Genomic DNA, 7,741 nt, shown 5'->3' on the forward strand with positions numbered 1-7,741 from the left:
GACAACTATGGACATTTGGAGTGGGAAAAAATATACTACTCTATTTTAAGGTCTCTAGAGCTTTGGAATTTGGGCATATCAAGCAAGATGAGCTTTATGTTAGGTTTGTGAAGTGTTTATTCATTGTCTATCTCAAAGGTGTGAAGGAATACAAGCTATTGAATATGGAAATTAGAGGATTGAAATTTATCATAAGCATAAATTTTCTTTTTTATGAGACTCGTATGGGGATAAAGAGAAAAGACCTGGATCAAAAGTGTGGAACCTTGTTTTGCAGGTGATATTATTTTAACAAGGACGTCAACTTTTTATGATGACAGCTAATGTTTTGTGATAAGTCAAGCATGAACGGTTAAGTGGATAAAGTTGTGAACCTTATCATTAGGGTTTCATGGACTTTACTATCCGATGATGGAAATCAAATGGAATGGAATCTAAATCCCCATCTCAATATACTCAAGCAAGTGTCCATAAAAGAGAAAACATCTGACAAGTCTTGAAGTATTGGAGAACCTCCTAATTTAGTAGTGAGTGAACCTATTGTAAAACATAAGGGTTTTATCATAAAAGCGCATGCCTAAAAGCACACACGCACTAAATATTTTTCAAAATATTTTTACCAGAAGAAAATACCTTTAAAAATATATTGAAGTTGTGTCAGATGAATTAGAAATTGTCAAAATAGCTATATGCAAAATTTTGACCTATCTAATCGATTGAGACATTTCTCTAATCGATTAACTCGGTTCAAAGTTTAGCCACAAGTGACTAGGACAAAGCCTTAATGATGTGCAATAGCTAGATATCTTTTCCTTCCTTTTTATAAGCTTACGATCAATTATATTTCAAACTTCTAATCAATTGTGAATATGTGTCAATAGATTAAAATGTCATAAAAAGCTTGTATTGGAATTTCTTTTTTGAGCTAACCTTTATCCTATAAATAGATGTCCCTTTTCTCATTTTATTTCATCTAGAATCGTGTTTTGACACACACATCTCTCTCTCTCTCTCTCTCTCTCTCTCTCTTCTTTCTCTCTCTCTCTCTCTCTCTCTCTCTCTCTCTCTCTCTCTCTCTCTCTCTCTCTTTCTTTCTCTCTCTCTCTCTCTCTCTCTCTCTCTCTCTCTCTCTCTCTCTCTCTCTCTCTCTCTAAATTTTTATTTAACTTTCTCTCACTAATGTTTTAACTTAAGTGCTTTTGTGAGAAATGTTCTTTTTTGAGTGAGGATATAATTATAAATCTGGAAATGGTGGAATTGTAAATTCACCAAGGGACTCTTTTGTATACACATTTGTTGAATATTATCCATTTAGGGATTTGTTTGGGTTAGAAGCTAAACCCGTTAAAAGCTTTTGTTTGGGTATTGTGTGATTCAGTCCTAATTTAGGTTGGAGATCAGCCCGTGATAAAATCTCTTAGGTTCTTGGTCAACTCGGTATTAAAACCAAGATCGTTGAAGCTCACTCGGTATTAAAAGCTTCATAGATTCGAGATCATCCCTATGTTAAAATCTCAGGTTATTGGTTGTCCAGTGTAAAACTAAGGTTTAAGGTTTATGAGCTGAGCCCGTGTAAAAGCTTGCAAGGAACTTGAAGACTAACTGCCTGGATTCACTGTTTGGAAGAGAAGACTCAAAATGCTATATCCCAAAGTCTTATATCATTTTGTTGGAGGTCAACCATCATTTCCTTGTATAAAGGGGCTCGTGAGTACTTCCTACTAAAAGCCCTCAAAATTTATTGGATACTCTCAAGATCAATTTTTGGAGAGAGGAGTATATCATTTTATTGTTTGGCCAAACCTCTATGTATCTTGGTGTTCATCTCTTTCCCTTAACTCTTTAACTTTTGCATTTTATTTTTTGTCTTTTATTTTCCGCTGCTAAGATTTTCAAAAATGTTTTTAAACTCTGATCTTAATTCCCAAAAAAAATTAAAACCACGTTTTTCCAAACCATACAATTCACCCTCATCTTGTGTGTGAAGTCTCAAGTCCAATAAAAATTATGGTTGACAAAATTCGGTTTAAGTTAGAGGTTTCTACTAGTGAGATTAGATATGAGAAGGAAGTTTAGGATCCAACTTCTAGTTCTAGTGATGGGAAACCTATATTGGCCCTAAACTATCAGTTGACATTTGATAGGGTAAGAAGCAAAATTGTATCATCTCAAAGATACGGTTATGTTGATCTTATTTGTTATGCTTTGAATGGATAAAAGGTTTCAAGAATCAGAACCAAAGACATTTAGGAAATAATTCAAAAGCAAATATATTCAAAGATGGTTGAAGGCAATGAATAATGGGATGCATTTTGCGATGAAGAGTTATACTTGGGAGCTAGTGAGATTACTTAATAAACATAGGTTGATTAGATGCAACTAAATATTCAACAAAAAGGAAGGTATTTTGGGGATTGAAGAACCAATGTTTAAGTCAATGCTAGTAGTAAAAGGATTTAATCAGGTGGATGGGATTTTTTTTATAATGAAACATTTTTGCTTGTGGTAAAATATTGTTCTGTCAGGCTACTTGTGGAAATAGTGAATTGATATGATCTTGAGAGAAGGTCTACATTGAGAAACCTAAAGGTTTTATAGATAATAGCTCTTAGGTCTATTTGATTGAGAAATCTTTGTATGGGTTGAAATAAAACCCAAGGAAATTGTATCTTTGGTATGTTGAATTTCATATTAAACATGGTTTGTGAGAAGTAGTTATGGAAGTTGTATACACGTATTGAAAGGGATGAGAAATGTGTTCTCTACATTCTTCTATATATTGATGATATTTTGATCCCAAGCTCTAGCAAGAAAGCTATCGTTAAGCTCAAGGAAATTAAATTGTGAACTTTAGATTAAATATCTTGGTGAAGCTAAGAAGAACATATGGATGAGTATCATGAGAAACCGTAAAAAATAATTAATTGTTCTTATCTCTGTCTGATTACTCAAAGAAAGTGATGGAGAAATTTAGAATTCAAGATTCTAAAACCATCATCACTTATTTGGATCATCACATGAAGATTTTGGTTATGCAATTTCCTCATACCGAAGAAGAAAAAAAGATGACGAAGATAACTCCCTATGCAAGTGGGGTTGGAAACATCATGTATGATATGGTTTGTAGTAGACCATACTTGACATATAAAGTTAGCCTAGCATGTCAATATATGGCCAATCCAGGTCAAGTTCATTAAGAAGCTTTGAAGTGGGTGATGAGATATTTAAATGGTTCGCTAAATGGTACTTTGAAACACACTAAAGCAGCTTAAGAGGAAGACATTTTGTAAGGTATTATGGAGGCATACTATGTAGTAAATATGGACATTGTAATCCTTATCAAGTTTGTGTTTATAGTGTTTGAAATAGTTATAATCTAGAAGGCACGTCAATCATCAGAGGCTGTGTGATTTACTAATCAAATGAAATATATTTCCCTTCTTGAAGGGCCCGGGAAAGCCATATGCTTGATAGGTATGATTAGGGAGTTAGAGATCATTCAAGAATGTGTAAAGATACATTGTGATATTCAAAGTTTCATTCACTTGTCCAATCATAGAGTATGTCATAAGAGGATAAAGCACATTGACATTCAAATTTAGAATCCTAATTTATGCTTGAACCAATAGCGGTTTTTGAGATTTTATGACCATGTAACTGGGGTTTGAGTGTTCTTATTGATTTTTAAAGGATATTTATATTGATTGTGGTTTCCTTGGTGTAAGGATCTATCTTGTTATTCTTATGGTGGGTTGGTTTTTGCTTGCTCTCTCCGCTTGGTATTTTTGTAGTTGGCGGGTGTCTTCATCTTTTTTGTTTGGCTTTCGCCATAGTATTTTTTTCCTAATTGTTCTTTTGTTTTCCATTTATATTTATTTCTTATGGTTAATTGGCTACACATTATACCTACCTTGACCTTTTGTATTTTAACCTTGGATCTATTATGTCTCTTTTATTTTATATCGTACATTTGTTTTTAAAAAACATTGATATTCATTTTCATTTCATAAGGAATGATCGAGGCAAAGGAGATTGTGGTTCAAAAAGTGGCTTTGGAACACAATCTGAAGGATGTTTCATCAAACCATTACCTAGATCAAATTTCAAGCATTGCTTGAACTTGATCAGGTTCTTTGAACAGTGATTCAAATTTTTGAGAGAGTTTTAATTTGTTTGATGGATAAATTGGCATCGCCATAGATTTTAAAGTCAAGGTGGAAAATTAAGGTATTGAATTTAAAATCTTAGAAAAGGTCCGTGAAAAATAATTGTGTTTGGCATGAACATAATGCGTCTTGTGAATTTTTAGTTTTTAAGTGTTAGAATCCGGTCAAAACATGAATTTTTGCCACTAAGATTTTTGAGATGAATTTTTGCCACTAAGTTCTTAATGGCAATTGACAATTAGACTTGATTACCAAATCTCATTCCATAATTCACTCAATCATTTATAAATGTGATATCCCTCGCATATCAATTCAAATATTGACTCCATATTAGTTTTGGGTTTACATGATCAACCTGGCCAATTAGTTGCCTCAACTAGACTATGTTTTATTGGACGAGTTATCCATCGGCTGGACTCTCTTGGGTCTGGACTGTAACTCAACGCACTCTTTACAACTTAGACCAAGAGACCAAATATGTACACAATCCTTCTAACATAAGGTCATGTAGGAGAAAAATGCTTTTCTGAACCTATCAAAAAAATTGAACATGTACCCAGTCCATAAAACATGAGCCGCATAAAAGATAATTTTTAGTAAAGATAAAATTATGTGTGTTCATGGTATTGCTATCTTAAAAATGTATTAAATATTTTGTAAATAAATATATTAGAATTTATAACAACTATATACTATATAAATATAAATTATTAAATAAAATGGAGATATAGAATCAAAATAATGAATAAAAAAATTTGATATACTAGTACTGAACAACAATTGTAATAACATTAGTTGTATAATGAAGAAAGTCATACATATTTTCTACAATGACCGACAAAAATGAATTGAGTGGCTTTACTATTTACTAATTTTAGTAACTTTGTGAATATCAGAGATAATATTTAATTTAAAGAGATAGTGAAAAAATCATCAAAGTTATCAATTAATAAAGTCACTCAATCTTTATCCATAAGCACACTTGGTTTGCACGCAAAATACCTACAATAAAAGATAGCAACGTCATAAAAAAGTCAAATTGACAACTATGCATACATTAAATTTATAAATAATAAATGTTTCATCAAATTTAGTATAGGTGAGATTAAATAAGTTAGTAGCTCTACAAGAACATCAAATACATAATTGCGGATTCAAATTTACGATATCTCACTAATTCACCTATAAAAGAGAGAATTCTGACCACTAGATTACTTAACAAAAGAAAAGATTAAATGAGACTCATGTATCACAATGTGCATACAAAAATGCATATTTCTCACATGTATTATTCAAAAAGTAACCATAAAAGAGCCAGATTATTCAAGACTTCCCCAAATAATCAACGAGATAACTACCACTCTTCAGCCACAAATCAGTTATTGTGCGTGAATCCATGAACTTAAACTTACCCATGAGGTGAACCATCATCGCCCCTCCAAGGGTAAGGTACTCAATTTCATATCTTGTGATCGCCACATGATCATCTATCCTTGCCAAGGGAAAGAGGGGTGCCATTATCCCCCAACGCTACGAGAAAATCCTATTGCCCCTCACTCGGGTGAACTTGTATCTCCAATTCTTCTAATGGTTTGAGTGAGGATTAAAAGGGACCTTTCTTGGCAGGTCGCCTAAGGACAGTCAACCGCCTTTTGAAGGTATGGTAGCATAACAGGATAAAAATACCTCCACAGTAGGGAATTCTCCAGAATTTTACATACCACCTTAAAAGCCCTAATAAAAACCTAACTGTTAGAAAGATATTGGGAAGGCGCAACATTGAGGACCTTCAGAACCTCCACGATGAAAAGTAAAAAGAGAAAAAAAAACCATATGCTTGAAAAATTGGAGGTATAAGTAGAAATAGGGGATGGAAGATCAAAAGAAACAAATAGGGTAACCCTCTATAATGGTGAACAAGCCTTCAGGATAATCATCCCTTCATCTCTTGAGAAGAAACCTTTGCTCATGTGCAGAAATACATGATTTGTTTGTCAAACCTTTAGTAAGGCTATATGTCTTTAGCATCCTTAGGCACGACAGAGGGGGAAATCATTATCTTTTTGTTCATGGGAAAACAAAAGAACAAAACGAAATCACCACCACTACCACAATCGTCAAAGGAGATGATTATGACCTTCAAAGCCTACAACTCTACACTAACCTAAACCCTATTTTGAACATTTCTTTATAATACCTACTCATAAATACTATAGAAGGAAGGGAAATAAAATTAAGTCCAAACATGAGAAGGTTACGAACAAAGAATTACATGTGTGTAGAGAAGTTATACATTTCAAAGGTGTTTGTGGAAGTCATGGGAACAAAATAGAGCAAGTAATTAGAATGAGAGGCTTTTATAAGGGAGTTAAAACCATAAATGACCTTTTAGACTTCCCACAAATTTGAAAATCTTAGTACGTCTATGACACGTGGGACTAGTGTTTAAGGTCTAAAAAAATAGGCCATCATTTCTTACATTAAATGGAAGTAAGCATGATTGTCTGAATGATTGATTGACGTTCGTAGCTGACATCCTGGTTAATCAGGGGACACCTGACAATAGGGAAGTGACTCACCCCTAATAAGGGGGATTAAGCCAATAAAAAAGGAGGGACTCGTCTCCCACTTAAAAAGATCGCCTTTAGTTGAGGGACTCACCCAAAGCTTAGGGACTTGCCTCCCACTTAAAAATGTTCCCCTTGGCTAAGGAATTCGAGTCCTATTTAAAGGGGTCACATCCCAAAATACTGAACTTGTCCCTTACTAAAATGCTCACCTTGGACTGCAGGACTGAACCCGAAAAAATCCTTAAAACACTTCTCCGTTTACAAAGCCTTTATGCTTGAGGGATCGTATAGGATTATATTTGTAAGATCCCCAAATAAGGGCGATGCTAGGGTTCTCTCCCCATGAGGTGACGTTTGGGAGCTACCTTTGTGTAGTATGGGGGTTCAACCTCTTAATAAGACACGTGCACAATGACATTATCCCTGCACTAGGTATATAGATTGAGTTATAACACGACTTCCTGAATAATAGGTAGTCAACAACATTCCTTAGACAATTGGGAGTAGTTACCATCTCTTAGGGTTTTATAAGTCTTAGGCCTGAGGGCATATATAAATACGTCTCCTCTAACGGGAGAAGGGAAATCATCACTTACACAAATCACATTTTACCCAAGCCTAGCGCTTATACACAGAGCCACTCACGTCACGTGAATTGGCCCTCTAAAACCCCTTTAAATGTTGTAACACCATCATACATGGCCTCTCGCCATCGTGGGTAAGCCCTTATCACCCTAAAATATTATAAACCTACTAAGGCCTCTGAGTATCGCCTACCCTTGTATGGATATCGTGCACACATGTACTTTTTGACAAGTACATACCTAAAAGTTTCATTAGAAACTAAATTAAGTGTCTAAAATTAAGTAACATACATACCTGTTCTGGGTCGGCCAAGATATACAAAGCCCAATTCATCTCAAATCCACTATACTCGACCCAAAGTATAAAGTTAGTTCACACGGGTCAACGTACACCTTTTATCTACATTTTTTACTATATTCA

Source organism: Lathyrus oleraceus, chromosome 4 (assembly GCF_024323335.1).
Source record: "Lathyrus oleraceus cultivar Zhongwan6 chromosome 4, CAAS_Psat_ZW6_1.0, whole genome shotgun sequence".
Taxonomy (NCBI): Eukaryota; Viridiplantae; Streptophyta; class Magnoliopsida; order Fabales; family Fabaceae; genus Lathyrus; species Lathyrus oleraceus.